Here is a 22294-nt window from a genome sequence, read left to right on the forward strand (position 1 = left end):
CGCCGGGCTCTAGGGGGAGGAAGGGGTTAAACTTACCTCTTTCTCCAGCGCCGGGCAGGGGACTCTCCTCATCCTCGGCTAAATGTGCATGCCCGGCACGAGCCGCGCTTTCCGCCAGTCCATAGGAAAGCATCCACAATGAAAATCACAGTGAGAAGCGCGGAAGCGACTCTAGCGGCTGTCAGCGAGACAGCCACTAGAGGCTGGATTAACCCTATTATAAACATAGCAGTTTCTCTGAAACTGCTATGTTTATAGAAAAAAGGGTTAACCCTATATGGACCAGGCACCCAGACCACTTCATTAAGCTGAAGTGGTCTGGGTGCCTAGAGTGGTCCTTTAACTGTAGTTACTCCATTTACACCTGCATAAACTGCAAATAAAGGAAAAGTGTGGATTTTTTTTTTATTGGATTCACTAGTTTATAACAGCATAGAGAATATATCAGATTTAACATAAAGTGACACATTTTTCTTAACCTATCCAGTTTTCCCTGTTTTCACATATTTTCATGATGTCTGTCTGTAATTAGCTGCCATTTTCTAATAACCTATTAATGATAGCATAAGTCAGTCATCAGACTATGCAATTACATGAAAACTTACAGGAACAATAGGTTGAAGAGGACCCTGCTCAAACGAGCTTACAGACTATAAGAGGTGGGGTATAAAACACATTAGGGCAGGAAATAGTAATCAAATAAGGTGGGAGTGAAGCAGAGCTGGAGGAGAGAGTAAAGTGCTGCCCTTTAGGGGAGAGCAAGCGACAGGTATGTAAGGTAGAGGTTACTTTGGGAGGCCATAAGCTTTCCTAAAGAGATGGGTTTTAACGCACTTCTTAAACAATTGAAGACTAGGGGAGAGTCTGCTTGGGGTAGGCAGGATTTTCCATAGGAAGGGAGCTGCAGGCGAAAAGTCCTGCAAGCGTGAGTTGGCCGTACGGGTGCGAGCAGCGGATAGGAGAAGGTCATGGGCAGAGCGGAGAGACCGAGAAGGGGCATACCTATGGATCTGTGAAGAGATATGAGGGGCTAGTGCTTTATAATTATGGGTTAGCACTTTGCATTGAATCCTATAGGAAACATGAAGCCAATGTAAGGACTGCCAGAGGGGTGAGGTTTGAGAGGACCAACTAGAGAGGAAAATCAGTCTGGCGGCAGCATTCATTACAGACTGTAGCAGGGCAATACGGCTTTTGGGAAGACCAATCAGGAGAGGGTTACAATAATCCATGCGTGAAATTACTAGAGCATGGACAAGTTCCTTGGTAGCATCTTTCATAAGAAAGGGGTGGATGAGGGCTTTGTTTTTAAGTGGGAATCTACAGGATTTGGCAACATACTGAATGTGAGTCTCAAAGGTGAGGCTAGAGTCAAGTATGACGCCAAGACAGCGTGCTTGCAAGGATGGACTTGTGTGAATACCACTAACTTGAAGGGAGAGCAAAAGAGGAGGATCATTATTAGGAGGAGGAAAGACAAGAAGCTCAGTTTTAGAGAGATTGAGTTTCAGAACGTGGGAGGACATCCAGTCAGAGATGGAAGAAAGGCAACCTAATGTCCCCCCCCGGAGCGGTGGGTGGGGGCCCTAAATACTAATTAAGGGGGGGACCTAATGTCCTCCCCCCTGGCCCCCACCCGAGAGCGGTGGGTGGCGGCCCTAAATTAGAATGAGCGGGGGGACCTAATGTCCTCCCCCCTGGCCCCCACCCCTGAGCGGTGGGTGGAAGCCCTAAATATTAATTGGGGGGACCTAATGTCCTCCCCCCTGGCCCTCACCCCTGAGTGGTGGGTGGGGGCCCTAAATACTAATTGGGGGGACCTAATGTACTCCCCCCTGGCCCCCACCCCTGAGCGGTGGGTGGGGGCCCTAAATACTAATTAGGGGGGGATCTAATGTCCTCCCCCCTGGCCCCCACTCCTGAGCGGTGGGTGGGGGTCCTTAAATTAGAATGAGGGGGGAGGACCTAATGTCCTCGCCCCTGGCTCCACCCCTGAGCGGTGGGTGGGGGCCCTAAATACTAATTGGGGGGACCTAATGTCCTCCCCCCTGGCCCCCACTCCTGAGCGGTGGGTGGGGGTCCTTAAATTAGAATGAGGGGGGAGGACCTAATGTCCTCGCCCCTGGCTCCACCCCTGAGCGGTGGGTGGAGGTCCTAAATACTAATTGGGGGGGACGTCATTATTTGTAGGGTGAGGGGGGTAGGTAGGGGTTAATTTTTTTGGGTAGGGGGGTGACTTGGGGTTTGGGGACCCCTAGTCACCTGCAGGAGGGGGGTTATTTTTTTTAATTTAGGGCCCCCACCCGACGCTCAGGGGTGGGGGCCAGGGGGAGGACATTAGGTCCCCCAGTATTAGTATTTAGGGCCCCCACCCACCGCTTAGGGGTGGGGGCCAGGGGGGAGGACAGTAGGTCCTCCCCCCTCATTCTAATTTAAGGCCCCCACCCACCGCTCAGGGGGGCCAGGGGGGGAGGACATTAGGTCCCCCCCCCTTATTCTAATTTAGGGTCCACACCCCAGGGGAAGTTCCGAAGTGCCAAAGTTCCGAATTGCCGAAGTCCCGAATTTCGGAATGCCGAACCGAACCGAAAAATTTTCCCATGCACATGCCTAATTTCCAGAGGGCGGATTATAGCGAGAGTTACATGGAATGGATATTAGATTGTTGTGGGTTCCGGTGTTAGTACCAGGTGACTTAGTTGAGAAGGGACCAGTGTTTGGAGAGACATCACCAGCTGCTAGGAGCAGTAGGATGGAAAGGAAGAGAAGGTGGGAGTACGATTTAAATGTTGGGGGTGAGAGCTTGTATTTAACCCCTTAAGGACCAAACTTCTGGAATAAAAGGGAATCATGACATGTCACACATGTCATGTGTCCTTAAGGGGTTAAGGGATTTAGGAGGGGTTTGTGGAGAAAGGCTGGATAAATGAGTAAAGTGCATGTGATGAATACAGAGATGAGGAAAGCAGAGAGGGAGCAATGTAGATGGTGTCAGCAGGAACAGGTAAGTAAAAGGATAGAGAGATTTTAATGATGAAGGAAATGAGAGAGAAAGTAAAAAAATAGAAGTGAGAACATTAGTAGGAGAATAGGGGCTATGCTTTTAAGATATGGAGAATTGAGCTGTGAGAATTGTAGGTGAGGTTAGGAGGGTAAAGGGTTAAAAAGGTATTGTGAGTTTAGGTGTGGAGGGCTTTGTGGATATGATTGGTTTGTCAGGAAAGTCAGGTAATTGAAGCTATATTTAAATGTAATGAGTACCGTGGGGAGGGTGAGATGTAGGGTGGGTGGGAAATGATCATCCAGAAATGCTACCTCTACTTAGGGCAAGTCCTGCAGGGTTGGGTGATGTGAGTCCTGGTTGTAGCTGTTACAATGCTGTATTGGGCCCAGGTGGAGGAGTGCCAGTAAGGGGTGTTTTATTAAAACACTGTTTTTGTTTTGATTAACCCCATAAAAGTAAACTTGGCCCTGTTAGGGGTGGGAAACAGGGAGGGACTTGTGGGTGTAGGGAGGATGAGACACATGGAGGGACTCACTCAGACTACCACTAGAGGTGCTTCCTGGGTCTGCATGGAGATGCTATACATTGAGGAGGAGATGCTGACTGGCATGTGCAATAGTCTCCCAATGCTTTACATAATTTATGATCTCAGCCAAGGAGGTAGAGCATGGGTGGGGCCATCAGCAAGGAGGCCTATGTGACACTGGAGTAAAGATGAGTAAATCACCTTTTACACTTCTTTTTTTTTTTTATTCTTTATTTTTGGTGTGTCGTTGCATTACATTGTAGTAACAAGATGAGCATTACGCCGTACATGCATTTTTGACATGGGTACTGGTACAGTGGATATCGTGTGCCCCCCGTTGTATAACCCCCTTTCCCTTGTTAGGGGCCGCTTGCGTATTGACGACACCATTTTTATTAACCAAACGTTTAACATAGTAATTGAACCAGGACCGTTTACACTTCTGACAGGGGTGCCGAGGGCCTAAACAGTGTTCTCACAGCTATAGTGACAGGAATACTGTAGCGGAGAGGTAGTACAATCCACAATATCTCCGCTGGTAGACAGGAACAGCATACAATAATCCAGGTAGCGTTACGATAATCCCTTCCTCCCAAGAACTAGACGACACATAGTCTGGGAGTCAACTGAGTTTTTATTCACAGGTCACAGTATTTATGCAGGTCCCCATGCAAGGGGTTTCCAAAGAGACTTTGCAAGGGTTTTAAAATAGTGGACTACGTGGGGAACTCATGTTACAGGACAATTTCCCAGCATCCATTGCTGTACTGGAGAGATAAGGGATAAGAATATACTGTTAATCACCCTATCTCTCCGTACACCCAAAGTTAAATTTTTACATTAAATTCTGTAGTAGTCACAATATTAGGGTGAATGAGCCGAATAACCCCTCCTGCATAGCTAAGATCTGAGCGCACCATCTGGTGAAATACCGCTCAGATCCCTGCATATTTAGATGAAAGCCATTCGAATTACCTTTTTACATGAATAAGCCTTGTAACGAAATAACATACTGAGCCCTTTAATATGTCGAAATAATTATTTGCATGAACAGTCTGGAAGTCCAGCGGTGTTCGGTAAGTCGAGTAGCCAATTTTAGTTCCAGGCACTCGACGACCAAACACCGCTGGGCTTTCGGGAGAAAAGATGGCCGCCACCACGTATTCAGCACACGAACAGCGGCCACCTGCAACATACTTAATAAGCCGTGGTTACATTGTTGCACCCGTTAATGGGAGACACACGACCTCCTGTGTGTGGTCTCCCATTCGGTAAATAATTTGTTTCACGAACAGGGTTGAAATTCCCAGTTCGCGAAATTAACCGCTGAATGCTTGCGGCATTCATATGCACCGCTATATTTTACATACAAGTGGTATACAGGGAAAAGACATATGCAGACAGTTGGTAGATAACCCTATTAAAACACTATTAGGACAGACAGCCTTGTGACAAGTGGCTAGGTTTGCCACAAATACATGTATGTGTTTCTGTCACTATAGTGTTCTTTTAAGTGTCATTAAATGTAATAAACATCTTAAAAATGAGAAGTGATCATTTTATGACAGTTTTCCTCTAATTCCGTGTCAACTAGACTTGTGAACGGCAGAAAAATGTAATTTGGTTGAGACAAATTTTGTTAATGCGACAGATCATCTTGCCTCAATGTTGTCCAAGCAAACAAATCAGGGAAAACTATTTGGATGAGACAAAAGGGCATTAAAATGAGCCTAGTCGTGTACTTTAAAATATATGCATAATATTTATATGCATATATATTTTGCAGTACATTGTCAATTTTAATGATGCTAATTTTGGTCCAAATGGAATGGTATTTTTTTATTTTATTTTTTCAATGGGGTACAGGATAAAGAAGAGGGGATGCATGGTATTTGTACAGGATGGGATCACGTTAACACAGTAGTACATCTCCCATGAATGGCAGCCTCATTTTATATTAAGCAAGCTTTCCAGAAAATTAATAACACGTATAATAGTATTTGTTGCTAATCTATAGGTTGAAAGTACAAGCCATGAATCATTGAGTTATACAGACTTAGGGAATATGCAACACTAGGCTATTGGTTAAGTAGAGTTTAAATGTTAAACAGGCTGAACCGTTGCATCTTGGTTACCTAAAGGCGCATAGTATTGATAATAAAACAAAAGTACAATTGAATTGCTAAGGCAAGCTGGCAATGTAGTATACATCTATCTGGTAGGCGGCGTTCGTAGAATAGTATTTTACCATTTCCGTGAGCATTCAGTTACATATTTTAAGCATTTGATCTGGCTGATACCCAGTTTATTTATTTAATATTTATTTGTTCTATAGATAGCCCCTACCAAACTGAAAAAAAAAATCCTGAAATAAGAATATTTTTTTACTATATTCTATGGTGTCAACAGGAGCTCTTGGAGCTCCCAAAAATAAAAAAAAATAGCCATTCTTGCAAGTATGAAAGGAGCACTACACAGAGCTAATTATAAATATAAATAAAAAATAATAATAAAAAAAAAATCACTCTTTGGTAGATTTTCCCTCTCATTAAAAACCTCTGGAGGGACTTTTGGTCCCTTAAAAGAAAATTTTTTCGTTTGGCTCAGTCCATAAGGGGTTAAAAAAGAATTGCAAGTGTACACAAAAAGAACAACTCCTATGAAAGAATATAATGCAGATGTCCAGCGTAGACGTCAATAGATAGATTTTAACAAATGTCTCATGCCATGTTTCTTATGGTCTGTATCTGACCTGTAGGTATCAAGCTGCACATACCTTGTATCAACGTGTTTGGCATGTAATATTCACATCCTAAAAGTAATCATCAACACTTATATTGTATTTATCGTATATCCCAAATATATCTAAATAACTGGCTAAATAAGTCCTCCATTTGTTCTTGAAAAATTTGGCATGTTTTACGTTATGGAAACTACGCTTACTCTCCACCACAGATCAAAATTTAGAGCAGTGATTCCCAATCTCTAGGCCTGGGTTTAATAATGTTGGATACACTTTTTTCAAATTATTTATTTATTTTATTTCATTTTTGGGATAAACCTTTAAAAATATTTAATGAAAAATATTTTTATTTGGTTATATTTTTATATATATATATTATTTTTTTATTATTAATTTTTTTTTTTTTTACATCTTTTTAATATGTTATGGGATATTTTAATATTTAAAAAAATAAAAACACTTTAAAGTTTTTTATCCAAAAATATTAAATCATTCAAAAAGCTTATCCAACAATATTAAATCAAGGACTTAGTCATTAAGTTACACTAGCAGCCCAGGATTTCGACATTTAGGCATTGATCCAGTTCTGTATCAATGGGGATAATGAACTATTGGTGTGTCTTGACTTCAGATAAGTTATGTTTTCAGGGTCATAAAAATATCTATAGCTTTAACTAGTTACATGTTTTCAAAAGTGGCTAGACTATATTGAGTTTGAATTGGCTACTACTGTTGCATCTGTTGGATTATATCTACCACTTATAATTGTATTTTGACCCGTAAACTGATCCCTGCAATCTAGACAGCCAAAATAAATTAGCAGTGAGGGAATGACATTAAAGGTAAGTTTTAAAGCTCAATTATGGAAAGGAATTTAATATCCTCGGGAAAGTGATGAAGGTTTGTAAACTGGGTATACATAAAAGGGCTTTTATGTGGCTGGCACATGTACACATGCTGTATGCCAGGGCCACACTCTAGCACTGGCATTAGTCAGGATATAAAAGGTTTTCAATGCAATTAATATTTCTACAAAAAGTGATATATCAGCAGATAGCTACAGACATTCGTTTTATACCAGTCTCTGTTTCAAAGATTCAGATGTAGTTCATTTATTTCAAAGACTTAGCTATTTATCCTTTTGACCTTGGTCCTACTCTGTTTAGATAACTTAACTAAACCACAAGCTGCTGAGAGACACTCGAGCTGTAGCTGCTTATGCACACATGTTGACTCAAGGACCAGATGGTACAGTTGCAGTGAATCAAGGCTGTGTTTTGGGGCTTTATTCAAAATAACAAGGTGCCCAGTTTAAGATTTTATGATGGGCACAAGCCAAAATCTGACCCTTGAGGCTGTGATGCATCTGTTTACTTGGTGATCTGACAATCTGACTTCAACATAATGATCAGTTATAACATATTAATGGGAAAATCTATCTATCTATCTATCTATCTATCTATCTATCATATATCTTTATCAGCCACAATTAAAACCACCTGCCTAATATCGTGTAGGCCCTGCCAAAACCGCTATTATGCGTTGAAGCATGGACTTCACAAGACCTCTGAACGTGTCCTGTGTTATCTTGCAGCAAGACATTAGCAGGAGATCATTTAACTTCTGCAAGTTGTGAGGTAGGGCCTCTATGGATCGGATTTGTTGTTGCAGTGCGTCTCACAGATGCTGATTCAGATTGAGATCTGGGGAATTTGGTGGCCAAGGCAACACCTTGAACTCTTTGTAATATTCCTCTAACCATTGCTGAACAACTGTTTGCAGTTTATCCAATGTGCATTATTAAAAGAGGCCACTGCCATAAGGATGTATATGGCTTGCAACAATCTCTAGGTATGTGGTTCTTGGCAAAGTAATATCCACATGAATGTTAGGACCCAAGGTTTCTCAGTAGAAGATTACCCACAACATAACACCAGCCTGCCATCTTCCCATAGTGCCTTTTGTTGCCATCTATTCCCCAGGTAAACAACACTCATACACCTAGCCATCCTTCTGATGTATAAGAAAAAATGATTCATCAGACCAGGCAATCTTCTATCATTGCTCCATGGTCCAGTTCTGATGCTCACTTCACCATTGACCGTGCTTTTGGTGGCGGACCAGGGTCATGATGGACACTCTGACTGGTCTGCAGCTACATAGCCCCACACGCAGCAAATTGTGATGCACCGTGTGTTCTGCCAATCTTTCTATCATGGCCTGCATTAACTTGTTCCACAATTTAAGCTATAGAAGCTCTTCTTTTGTGATCGGACCAGATGGGCTAGCCATCATTTTTTGGCCATTGTCAAAGTAACTCATCTTTTCGCTTGCCCATTTTTCCTGCTTACAACACATTAAATTCAAGAACTGACTGTTTACTTGCTGCCTAATAAATCTCACCCTTGACAGGTTACATTGTAACAATGGCACCTTTTTTGGGTACTGAGGAAAGTCCCAATCCATGACTGAAACATTGACTAACATGTTTTAGCACACAGTTATGTTAAATAAATTCTATGGTGTTTTGCAAAATATGCTTCCCTACTTTGAAAAGACTTAGCTCACTGCATCCTATTCTGTCTTCATGCCGTGCCTTATGCTCTTCATACAGATTGCATCACAGTTCCCTATCATAGTTGCTGTGTTTTTTCTTTTTTTTGGTCAATCTCTTTTTATTGAAGAAAATTCAAAGGTTACAATGTAGTGATATCATCACATGTCAAAAAGCGTAACATTCTTAACTAAACAGTGTTTTTACTAACATGTGGTTGCAGCTCTCTCTTAACAGTTTTAATAGTGGGTCCAGCAAATTAGCTCGGGTTTAGTTTCAGTTTGCTTTTGGTAGTAATAGTTACCCTGTTGTATGCCCGCAGTTCCTGCATGCTAGTTGGGGGCAGGTGTTGTTCGTTCTTAGTGTTCTTACTAGGGTCAGAGCTGAACCGGTAGGTGCCAGTCACCCTTGTATGTCCCTCTATCCCTTATGGCCGGTGATCAGCTAGGAGTGCTAGTTCCTGTCCTCTGCTAAGGCACTGGGCTCTACAGTGGTCTCGTTTGTGTCGGTTCCTATCAGCTTTTAGGTCTGAGGAGACTCTGGGCCCATTATGCCTCCCGTTCACTGTCTGCTGCCTCTCGTTCAATGTCCCGTTTAAGGGTCTCTACTTCTGTCGTGCTTGGGTGTTGCTGGGGTTGTTTTTTTTGTTATCTTGTGGGTCTTTAATTCTTCCCGTGGTGCATTAGAGAAAAAGTATGCAGGCAGTGAGTCATAAAGAATAAAACTTCCAAAACATACAGAACATATATCTGAGCTGTACATTACTATATGAACAGCTGTGCCATATCATTAAATGCAGATGACCCACACAAGGAGCCTATCAACACAAAGAGCTTTCTGTCATACCTGAAAGCATATTCTCAGAAAGCATTCAACCGATTGACAGTGGTCAAATAACAACCCAGTTATGATATAGGGAAGGTAGCAAAGATACTTGGCTGCTACTCTGAATAATCATTATCATGGAAGACAAGCACTGTATAACATCATTCAATTTATTTTTAAGACATTTTAATATTCGTAACACTTATAATAAATTCTTACCTTGTTTATAAAAAATATATTTATAGGCACAATGCAACTCTGAGCATTAAACACATGAGATGAAAGAAGGTCGGTGGTGAGTACTCTGTCACTGTCTAACCCTGTGCTTCTCTATAAGTTTTTACTTCTAGAATCCAGAATGGATCTTTAACACATGACGCTGTCTATTTATGGATTTCTGCTTGAAAGAGCACATAGTTTCAAGCACCCCTTGTTTAAAACTCATCACTTTTCTATTTTTTTTATTTATATATTATATAATTTATAATCTAGAAAAAATAAACAATTGCCACTAGAAAGCTAGTACCACAAAATACAAATTACTGGTCAGTGCTGTTTAATTTTCTGGAATCAATTACAACTGATTGATTTAAAGGGAAACTATCCTACTGAGACCCAGCACATTAACTTGCGTCCTCTGTACTGGACATTTAGTTCACATGCATCTCCTTTAATTCTTTTGAGCTACTCTATCAATCCCTGCTGTATTGTAAAGAGGGCATCCTGGGCTTTCCAGTGATATGTCATGTGATGCTGGGAACTTCCTCTTCATTTTCATAAAAAATGGAAAGAAATTGGAAGACCATTTTTTCCTTGGTTCCCAGGAGGATATAGTCACCTAAACAACTTTAGCTTAATGAAGCAGTTTTGTTATGTAGCTCATGCCTTTACATGGCTCGATTATCTGCCATTTAGTAGTTAATTCACTTTGTTCATACATCCCTATGCACACCTCCCTTCATATGATTTACACAGCCTTCCCAAACACTTCCTGTTATGAGAGATTGTTTGAACTTCCTGTATAGCACAGTCTGCTTAATTTAGACTCTTATCTCTTGCACTGTTAGTAGCTTGCTAGACCTTGTACCAGCCTCCTGTGTGTGATAAAAGTTAAAATTATAGAGCAGGAGATAAAAACATATAAAGCAAGTTAACATCCTATTTTAAAGGGAATCTTTATTTTTCATGAAGGTTGTGTCAGTCACAGCAAGGGGAGGTGTGCCTAGGTCTGCATAAATAGAATCAAAAGTGGTTCAACTCCTAAATGGCAGAGAATTGAGCAGTGAGATGTGAGGAGCATAATCTCTACACCAAAACTGCTTCAATAAGAGCTAAAGTTGTTTTGATGTCTATAGTGCCCCTTTAACCCCTTAAGGACCAAACTTCTGGAATAAAATGGAATCACGACATGCCACACGCGTCATGTGTCCTTAAGGGGTTAAGGTTGATTTATTTTATAATAATTGTAATTCTTTGCAAGATTAAATGTTTCATGACAAATACCATGTTGATTCACTCTGTAGACACATCGCTTCACAACTTTTTGAAAAAATTTTTTTTAAATGTTGTACTGTCATTTAATGTGTTTGTCAGAGAAAGTGTTACAATTTAATTTTGCAGTTTAAACCTACACCTCTGAGAAATTATCTCCAGTTATCTAGAGGCATATTCATTTATACCATTCTACCATTAGTTGCCTTGAAGTATTCAGAGAAAGATTTTTTTATTTTTTTTTAAATCTAATTTTTGCCTGTGTATACAGTTGACATTTGAGAAAGAATTTTATGTTATACATTTTTCACTCTCCCTGGCTAAGGGCGACAAGTGCTACAGTTGTTTTTTTTTTTTGTTTTTTTACTTTGAGCCTCACTGAGGAGGTTGTGTTTGGTATCCCCTGAATCCTACGACCAACTAATCTTAAGCCACCATGTAGCCTGTATGGTAAACCCTGCTGTATCTTGCTTAGTTTTAATACATAGTATATGGACCTGTGTCCCACTTCATTGCAGCACAGGGTACAGCAGTGTACACCATGTGGTACTGTTGATCAGGATTGAAATTGGTGTTATAATGTTACAACAATATTGAGACATTATCGTGTTTTATAACAGTGGTTGTCACAAGTGACTTCTTTTTTTTTTGAACACTTTTTTTTATTGTGAATGTTAAATCCAACACATATGTCAAGCATAGTTTTAGCTACAGGAAGTTTGTCATGGAACAGATACGGAGTCAAGAGTGTACATGGAGCATTCACATTCACTTTTTTGCATTTAACAATACAACATAAGTAAAGAAAACAAAAGTTTGTTAAGTATAACATGGCCATGGATAATTTTCAGACAGTATAGTTGTATCAAGGTCAGTAGGATCCAGAAAAAAAAAGTTTCCATTGTTGGCAATAAAATAGGCAACATTGGCCTCCAACCTTGGTCATTTGAAGAGGAGCAATTGGTGGCCAGGGAAAGAAATAACAAGGAGAAGGATATCTCCATTTCTCCTGAACAGAGAATTTATTTAAAGTGCCAGACATTGTGATTAGAAGGAGTACATTGGGAGTAGCATGACTAGGTACAGTGCCATCCAAATGGTGAGTTACATTTCCTTGTGTTGGGAAATGGGTTGGGCACTTGGTATTGAGATGCGGCCCATAGACTTTGGATAGGCCCAGCTTAGCTATATTACCAAGTTAAAGGAACACTATAGTCACCTAAATTACTTTAGCTAAATAAAGCAGTTTTAGTGTATAGATCATTTCCCTGCAATTTCACTGTTCAATTCACTGTAATTTAGGAGTTAAATCACTTTGCTTCTGTTTATGCAGCCCTAGCTGCACCTCCCCTGGCTATGATTGACAGAGCCTGCATGAAAAAAAAAACTGGTTTCACTTTCAAACAGATGTAATTTACCTTAAATAATTGTATCTCAATCTCTAAATTAAACTTTAATCACATACAGGAGGCTCTTGCAGGGTGTAGCAAGCTATTAACATAGCAGGGGATAAGAAAATCTTAATTAAACAGAACTTGCAATAAAGAAAGCCTAAATAGGGCTCTCTTTACAGGAAGTGTTTATGGAAGGCTGTGCAAGTCACATGCAGGGAGGTGTGACTAGGGTTCATAAACAAAGGGATTTAACTCCTAAATGGCAGATGATTGAGCAGTGAGGCTGCAGGGGCATGTTCTATACACCAAAACTGCTTCATTAAGCTAAAGTTGTTCAGGTGACTATAGTGTCCCTTTAATGTAGGTTTAACCTGAAACTAGGAATAAAGCAAGACTTCTATAGCTTGTTGAATTAATTTTACATGTTGTCTGGTCACTTGTTCATTATCCTACGAAATTAGTGGTATAGACAATGTCTATATTGCTGGGCATTACCAAGCCCTTCCCCTGTCTCCCTACCTCCCCCCAACCCTCCCAGTCTCTCTCCCCTCTCTCATCTAAAGTCTTTATTCTTGTTGTGCAAATGATGACAAAGAGAGCTTGTGTAGCCACAAGCAGTAACAAGCATAGCAATAACAAACAGTATTAAATATGGTCATGACCTTTGGAGAAACTGCACAATGTTTTGAATTAATTACAGATGTGCCAAGTACGCCACAGCAATGATATCAGGCGTAGTATAAACAGGTAATACACCATGGCATATAGAACAGCAGCACATTTTTGCGTGTTAGTAGCCAAATTAGGTAAAATAAAACAAGATGCGAGTAAAGAAGTCCTGACTAACTGGGTTGCAGCAATTAAGCAGGAAGTGCAAGCTATTTGTATGTGAGAATGCCAGGTTATATATGATTAGCTAGACATGAGATTCATGACTTAGTACTTGTGCCACTTAAAGGGACACTCCAGGCACCCAGACCACTTCTGCCCATTAAAGTGGTCTGGGTGCCAACTCCCACTACCCTTAACCCTGCAAGTGTAATATTTACCTTGAAGGGTTAAGTTCTCCTCTAGTGGATGTCTACTAGAGGACACTTCCGTGTTCATAGAACATGAAAAGTGTGCTATAACGTCGCTGGACGACCTCACGCCATGTGAGGACCTCTAGCGTCGCTGAAATCCCCACAGGAAAGCATTGAAAGCATTATTCAATGCTTTCCTATGGGGAGGTCTAATGCGCATTAGGACTCCCGCGCCGCCGGCCGCGTATGCTCAATAGGTCCCCCCTGCCGGCGGACCTTCACCCAGCGCTGGATACAGGTAAGTCACTGAAGGGGTTTTAACCCTTTCAGCAACCTGGGATGCTGGGATGGGGGTGGGAGGGAGAGGGGACCTGCAGTGCCAGGAAAACGGTTTGTTTTCCTGGCACTGGAAAGTCCCTTTAAATACCAAAAGAAGTTGCTGTTAATAGGACTGTTATATGTTAAACTGTACAACCACTGTTTTTTTCTTCTGTTTGCACTGGTAACAAAACAGAACTAAAATTAAGAGAAAAAAAAATCAGAACAAAACAATACAGCTAAGCGGAGGCAACAGTTACGTCCAATACCCTTGGTTAGTTAACGTTCAGTTGATGGAGGCATTGTTGCCTCATCGCTGTCTACAACAATGTGTCACATTAGACCTTATAATAAGTATAGTTATGCCTGGTTAGGGGTCATTGGTTAGTAATGTGTGAATAGGTGAGACAGAGTGGCCGTCAATATGGTAAAGTATCAACTTTATATGTCGTCCGGTCCGACCTTGGGAAGTGGTGGACTGGACATGTATCTTAACAAAAAGTAAAAATAATAACCAAAATAATTGAACTGTGTGCCGGTTCGGTCCCCCACCCTCCAATTCAACCTTGTATGCTTCTTTTTCTTAGCTACCTGTGTTGTTTAACGAGCTGGATTTGTGAAGGGTTTCGACCGGCCACCACTTCTTCCAAGAACCACGCTGTCACAGGGCATTCCTCACTTGGGTTTGAAAAGAGTCATCCAAAGTAAAGAGATACGATCTCCAGGTCAGGATAAATTTCCTGGCAAGGATTTCTTTGTTGGTTAGTGTCACCAACCAATCCATTTTGAAAATAAATTTGAGTTTAGTTAAAAATAATTGTAACGTGGGAGCATTCGGCTGGTTCCAGACCTGCAGAATTGCCTTGTGTCCAATAGCTGCTATTATGAGGAGGAATAGTTTTAGTTAGGGGTTGACCCTGGATAGGTCTCAGGAGCAAGAACTCCAAGGTCAATAGTAGTGTGGGCATGTTCTCATTCGTAAGACTCACCTCAGTCCAAAATTATTGTATTAGTGTTCACACCCACAGACCATGATATAAGTCGGCTCTTGTGTGTGCGAATGTGAAACAGGTTGCTGAGTCCTTCCTAGCGATTAGATGTAGTCTGTGTGCGGAATAATAAGCATAGTATAGGGTCTTTAGAAACATGACTCTGTAAGAGACGATAGGCAAGATTTGGCATTGGGCTTGGTGCGCCCTCAGGATGTCTGTAGGAGTTATGTCAGGGAAGTGGGTTTTCCATTTTCTCATGCCATGTTTGAAGACCAGTCCAGTCTGGAGTGTATGTATGAACATGTAGAGTTTAGATGTGGAATAAGTGGCTCGTGCCGAGGAGCGCAGCATGGTGTCTAAGGGGTTCTCCCAATCTGCTGCTGTGAAAGTTTGAGTGATAGAGTGGTAGTAGTGCCGCACCTGGAGGTCTGCAAACCCTGGGGTTGGAAGGCCCGGGAATAAACGCTACTTTTTAAAAACTAAATCTTACTAAGTCACCAACCACACCCCTTTTATGGCAGTTAGAAATGTGGCAAAGTATGCAGAATTGGTTTTGAAATATTTCTTTTAGTTTCCTTTTAACAGACTTTTGTGTTATGAAGCAAAGCACATACAGACTCCTTTGACATTTAATACCGCTGAATGATGTGGCAAAATAACAGAATCTGCAGACACTTCCTCATTGTTTGACTTGACTAAATTGTACTGACAAGCGTCACACTCCCTTAGGGATGAAAGAGATTTGTCATGTGCTGTACCTGGAGCATATACTGCATGTCAATCAGTGAGTACATATATACCTAGTATAATTATCCTTTGATGTAATACGACATTGTAAGGGCTCAGTGAATCCTATCAGCACTTCTTAATTTGGCTTGGGATTCCATGCAATTTTAAATATTATTATCTCTTAATTCATTCTGATTTGCAGTGTGAGAACAGTGAACTAGTTAGCAGATAATTGTAGATTATGCTAACGTAGTGTACCTACAATCTTAATTTTAGTAATGACAGGAGGCGAGTATTATGCATAAACTTACTTTACTTTACTCCAGCAGCAAAGTATTAACCAATCAAAAAGAAGAAACACAGAGTATATATGTCTAAGTCCTCCCATCCACTTCCTCTTTCTTTGGTGTGAAATGTATGGATCAGGTAACTCTCAATGTGGAAACCGAAAACAGGAACTTGGAAACATCATAAAACGATCCTTACTGGAAAACTGGCGGACCATGACGAAAACGTGACCAATCTTGTGTAAGATGCGTTTCATCCTAGAAGAAACAGAAACAAGTGAGAGGCGAGAGCCGTGGAGTCATGCCCACATAATTAATCATAACCATCGAGTAATTTATCTTAACATATAGTGTCATGTAAACTTCTGTCTTATTATAGCAAGCCCCGTCCCTAGTAACCTGACATGATCTAGTACAATCCCAAGAGTCTGGACAGATACAAAAGATATAAAAGAGGGTGGGATAGAATAGAAAGAGTAGAAAGGCTAGGGAGGGAAAATACTCGCCTCCTGTCATTACTAAAAATTTTAATAAGTTTATAGGTACACAACATTTGCATAATCTACAATTTTACCACATGACAGGAGGCTTCCTATTTTGCATTTTTAACGCAAAGGTAGAAGAGCGAAAGAAGCATGAGAAGAAGGGCGAAAATAGAAAACACGGAAAGTAACTTCCCGTGACCAATCGGCTGATCGCATAATATCCGTAAGTGAAGCGCCCGAAGAAAAAGCCTGCGACGCAGCCGCGCCACGTACCGAATGTGCTCTGAAACAAGATTCAACGCCCGCCAGAGATAGAAGCCATCGTACCCACCTAGCCAATGTAGTGGCCGTTACCGAACGGTGTGGAGGGACATACGAGATGAGCAATTGTCCCTTGGAGGAGATAGATAGCGGAGCAGTCTTCTCCATGTATCGTAGTAAAGTTTTCACTACGCAGAGTTGAGGGTCCTGAGAGAAAAATGGATAGAAAACCGTCATAGAGTCAGTCTTAGTGCGACGTGAAACCGAAAAAACTACCCCTTCCGGAGTGAAGGATATCCCGTTCACATCGAAGGCCCTCACGTCGGAAACCCGGCGAAAAGATACTAAGCAGAGCAAAATTGAATGTTTCGCGGAGAGTTGCCGTAACGATAACGACGAATTGTCTGGCCATCCGCGTAGGACGATCGTGACGTCCAAGAGATGGGCGTATTTCAGTGCCGGAGGACGTGATAACCTGATTCCGTGGAGCAGTCTACAAACCCGTGGGTTCTGACCTACTGGCAGGCCCTGGATTGGGATGTGGGCCGCTGAAATGGCAGAGTGTGAGACGTTGATGGAGTGGTAAACTAATGGTGATGAGAATAACTGTGACAGAAAATTCAGAACTATGGGAATAGGTGCCGTAAAGGGATCAGAGTCCTGTTCCAAACACCAGCCAGTCCATTTATTCCAGGCATTGATGTAACTGCGCCTAGTACCTGGCACCCACGAGTCCCACAGTAGGTCCCTAGTGACCTGCGATAAGCCATAGGTCGACCAGGAGCCCCTGAAATTGTCCAAGCCATGAGTTCCAGCCGGTCTTGGAGGATGAGTGGGTGTTGAATTCCCTGAGTGTCGGTGAGGAGATGAGGGTATGAATGGATGAGGAGCGGGTCCTGGAATGATAGTTCCAATTGGTCCGGGAACCACACTTGGCTTGGCCAGAATGGTGCTATGAGAAGCAGTGAGGTTCCCTGAGCTCGAGCTTGATGGAGAACCCTCCCCAACATGGAGAACGGAGGGAAAGCATAGGCACCGGTCGGAGGCCACCGCTGGAGGAATGCGTCTACTGCCTCGCATGCCGGGTCCGGAAGCCAGCTGAAGAATCTTGGAAGTTGACAGTTGGTCCGGGAGGCGAAAGGGTCGAGATGGAATGGTCCCCTGCAATCGGCTAGTCTGTGGAAGATAGTCTCGTGGAGGTGCCAGTCGCTGCTGTCCCTCCAGTGTTGTGAGTACCAATTCGCCATGCAATTGGATATTCCTGGTAGGTATTCTGCCTGTAGAGTTATGTTGCTGGGAAGGCAAAAACTGTATATGTCCTTGGCCGCTTCCGATAGGGTCTGAGAGCGAGCACCGCCCAGTCGGTTGATATATTGGACAGCCGATATGTTGTCCATATGCAGGAGAATGCAGCAATTGGACATGTTGCGCGCTAGACTGTGAATGGCGAAGGACCCTGCAATCCAGTCCAAGCAATTGATATGTAGATCGGTCTCTTCGCCCAGCCAAGGTCCTCCCGTGGTGGATTCTTTGCCGTGTGCTCCATAGCCCCATAGGCTGGCATCCGACTCTACCACGAAATCTGGTTATGGGCCGAATATGGCTTTCCCGTTCCATGCTTGCATGTGACGAAGCCACCAATGGAGTTCCGTCCGTACTTCGCTGTTGAGTGGAATTTTCTGGTCGTATGCGAACCCTGAACGCAGGTAATGTGCCTTCGTTCTCTGCATGGCCCGATAGTGGAGGGAGCCAAGGTAAATTGCCTGTATCGAGGCCGAGAGGAGGCCGACAATCCTGGCCAGTAACCGTAGGGGGACCTGGGTCATCTGTAACAGTTTCCTAATTTCTTTCCAGATGGCTTTTATTTTCTGAAGGGGTAGGCGTAGTACACACGTGTTCGAATCCTAGGAATTGGATGATCTGGGTCGGCGTCAGTGCTGATTTGTCCCTGTTGACTATGAAGCCCAAGGATTTGAGTAGTTGTGTGGTGAATTTCGTCTGAGATTGTAGTCGAGACACGGAATCGCAGAAAATCAGCAAATCGTCCAGGTAAATTATACATCTTATCCCCCCGGAACGGAGTTGAGCCATGACTGGTTTCAGCAGTTTTGTGAAGCACCATGGTGCCGAGCTGAGTCCGAAAGGAAGGCACGTGAACTGGCATGGTCTGCCTCGCCAGTGAAAGCGGAGGAGCCGTTGGCAGGAGGGGTCCACCGGTACTGATAGATAGGTGTCTTTGAGATCCAGACAGGTGAACCTGTCGCCCTTCGATAGGAGATCCCGTAGAAGATGGATTCCCTCCATTTTGAAGTGGCGGTATACCACAAAGGTGTTCAGATGTCTTAGGTTTATGACCGGGCCGGAAATCTCCGGTCTTTTTCTGGACCAGGAAGATATTGCTGAAGAAACCACTCTTGTCCTCAGCGTATTGCACTGCGCCTTTGGAGAATAGAGAGTGGATTTCCTCGTCTATAAGCCTCTCGTGATCTTTGGCAACCCGAAGTGGTGGTTGTCACGGCAAGGGTGCATAATTTATTTTTACAAATGTAATTTGTGTAGTAAATGGCACAAATTACAGAGATGGTATTGTTGAGGTCAAAAGGGGTTACATCTTTTGAAGCTGGGACTCTCACAGAGGTCAGATGACAGAAGGGGTAGTATGAATGGCATAGCAATGTAAACAGGATTTTACCATATGGATGTGAAGTAATCAAGGCTCTGCAAGGTGTGAGGTTCTACACAAATAGTGAACTTTAACCCTTTCACCACCACAACTATGTCACGCACACTCTTGGAGTAGGGTGCGTTCGTGACAATGGTGGTAGGTACTTCTGGTAGGGAGGGGCGTAGAATTCGATGACGTAGCCCCCTACTGCAGGATCCATGCGTCTGAGGATATCTCTTCCCAGTTCTGTAAGAAAAGGGACAACCTGCCTGCAGTGATAGTATTGTTGTGACAGAATATAGAGGGACCCACCTGTGGTAAAGCGTCCTCGGCCTCTGCTCTGTGAACCTCTGGATCTGGGGGTGCCTCTGTAGAAGGATTTTGTCCATGGCGCTGAGGGAGGGTAGAAGGAGGAGGATGGTGGGTTCTGTCTGGAGCCAGTGGGCCAGAAACAGCTGGTGGCCCAGGTGCCAGCCAGCCCTTCCAAAAACACCTCTAGCTGGAGGTGGTGGAACACCTGTCGTAGAGATGACTGGGCGCTTTTGAGGGTCGTGAATACCGACACATGTCTCATTTCCGTGATGAATAAGTCGCCAAATAATAGGCCATGAGCCATAGGGCCCAATTCCTTGGAAGCCATATTAGACAGTTTAGAGTCAATGCACAGTAGGGCGGCTCTTTGTCTTTCTGTGCAAATTGCGGCAAGTATAATATCTTGCCAAGTGGACCCAGTAAGTCGAGTAATTTATCTTGTGTTGCTCTTAGCCCTCTTTCGATGCCCCTGCGAGGGTCGCGTCCCGTCCGGGACATAAACACCACCATTTTTTTGTGAAACACCGGTGTCACAGCGATCTTGTCCGGGAGCGTGGGTCGGGGGCACACTGCCCGTAGGCAAATCCGTACTACCCGGTCTAGGGGCTTCCTGAGCCAATAATGTTCAAACTTAGCCAGGTGAGTCGGTAGGCTCTATTCAGAGGACCTGGGGTGTCTGATGGTCCTAGTGTCAAACAGTGGGGAGCCTTTGGTGTCCAAGAAGAGGCCTTCGCCCTCAGTGGCAAAGTCATCTCCTTCGTCCTGTGGGAGGTAACCTTCCGCATAGGAGTCCCCCCGTGAAACCGGGGTCCGAGAATGGTACGTCCTGCCATTCTGCATCTCGGTCCGAATTGGAGTCTTCTGCCTGCCATTCGTCTACCACATCTAGAGAAGTCATTATCCTCCCCCGATGACAGCATGGGGAGTGGGGGTTCGGGCACGGCCACACGTCTGGGGCGTTTGACCGACCCCTTGCCCTTAGCTTTAGGGCCCGCTAAGCTCTTCTTGCCTCGTTTGGTTAGAGGTGGAAGGCCTTTGGTGGAGGTTTCTGAGCCTACTTGATCCTCCGTGTCTTGGGCCGTAATCCCCTGGGTGGGGTTTTCTGGAGGTAGGTGCATCAGTATTTTAGAAATGGCCTTTTCCATGGAGGCCGCAACTGCAGCATTGATTATGGACTGGAAGTTCTGAGTCTGCTGCGGTGAGTCCGACATGGTGCACCACGGGTCGTCCTGTAAAGGAGAGGACACCGTTTTAGAAACAGCTTAGTATAAGCCGGGCCCGTCAGGGAAACCCCCTGCAATGCCTGTATTGGGGCTTGCCACAGAGGCCGTAGTTCTATTTATGTAGATATGAGTATCTATAATGTTCGTGTAACGAGAATATACCCCAACATGCAGGATTCAGCTAAACAGAAGACAACACAGAGGGGAGATACGTCTACCAGACCTTAGAGTGGCCGGACTTGACGTATATAGGAGAAGTACAGAGTCAGGAACGATCCAAGGTCAAGGGCACAAAGAGACATCGTAAACTAGGACTAGCCGGGGTCTGGTACACAGTAAACAGCAAGCCGGCAAACAGAACAGATAAGGATAAAGAAATAACGTAGTCAGAAAACAAAGCCAAGGTCAAGTACGAAGGAACACAACTGAATACAACAAGCGCTAAAGGGTAAAATTAATTACAACTTCTCATTCCTTGTCTAATAGTCTATTGAAGCCAAAATCAGTACACTGAGAGTACTAGTGAATTGCTTGAAATTAGAAACTACATATCTCTGTTTCTTAAAATAGTCCATCCTATAAAATAAACGTTTGGGGCACGCCTATCAGGTGTATTGAGATCATCATTTCGGACCCAACTTTTTGAAATAGACAAAGTACTATATTTGTGTTCTCTGATTTTGGAATGATGCAAATAAATATATTAATTCCTGTTAAATTATTCAAGCAATACAAACCTCAGTTGCACAGAAGTAGTATAAACAGGCACTGTGTATAAAATAACTACATATTTTATTTTTCTTTGCAGTTTCTTTAATATGTAAGAACAAAATGATTACAAGCTAAACAAAATAAAGGCATATTTCTATTGTTAACGGTGGCACTACTTGTGCTTATAAATGGTTAAATTGGATAACCTGCATAGTCTAACGTTTATGGTCATTTGTCCAGGTCAGAAATTGGGTCTTATGATTTAGTATTAAAACTTTAAAAGCAAATATGCTCTTCATTTATAGAATTCATGAATATTTTCTGAAGTCACATGCTGCAGCACACAATGCCCCTCTTCATCATACTTGGGTGATATACATTTTTATCCTGATAAACAGCCAAATTCTAAGAGGCCTGAAATTGTTTTTGCAAACATTCCATGCCAATTATAATTTTGTAAAAAACTAAAAAAAATAAAAATATATCCAGTTTAAAGCAATAATAATCAGCTAGAGAGTAAATAAAAACAGCTTATAAACCTCTTCCTGTCCGATGACGTATGGTGTACTTTGCTGTGATGTCACAACAGACTTATCCCATACTTCACCTGAAAAATGGGTACATACATTCTGCCCAGCCAGGGATATTGTGTATCAGGCTTCAGGAGTGAGGCATCCTGTCATATAGCTCCCTTGAGGTTTTCTTAGATATGTGATCTCTGCTTTTGAAGAAATGGCTTGACCATCACACTG

General features: G+C 42.8%; 1 protein-coding gene across 2 annotated transcripts in view; it reads left to right on the plus strand.

Annotated features, from left to right (window-relative positions):
* Window positions 1-22294, plus strand: part of NCMAP (non-compact myelin associated protein) — an 81373-nt gene that overhangs the window by 23485 nt on the left and 35594 nt on the right. The window contains exon 1 of one of the 2 annotated variants that reach the window (XM_063444563.1): window positions 9905-9947. The exons of the other annotated variant lie outside the window; for it this stretch is intronic. The gene's annotated coding sequence lies outside the window, so the exon portion shown is untranslated. Of the gene's footprint in view, window positions 1-9904; window positions 9948-22294 lie in introns of those variants that run through there. 2 annotated transcript variants of the gene reach the window in all.

This window comes from Pelobates fuscus, chromosome 1 (genome assembly GCF_036172605.1).
Source record: "Pelobates fuscus isolate aPelFus1 chromosome 1, aPelFus1.pri, whole genome shotgun sequence".
NCBI lineage: Eukaryota > Metazoa > Chordata > Amphibia > Anura > Pelobatidae > Pelobates > Pelobates fuscus.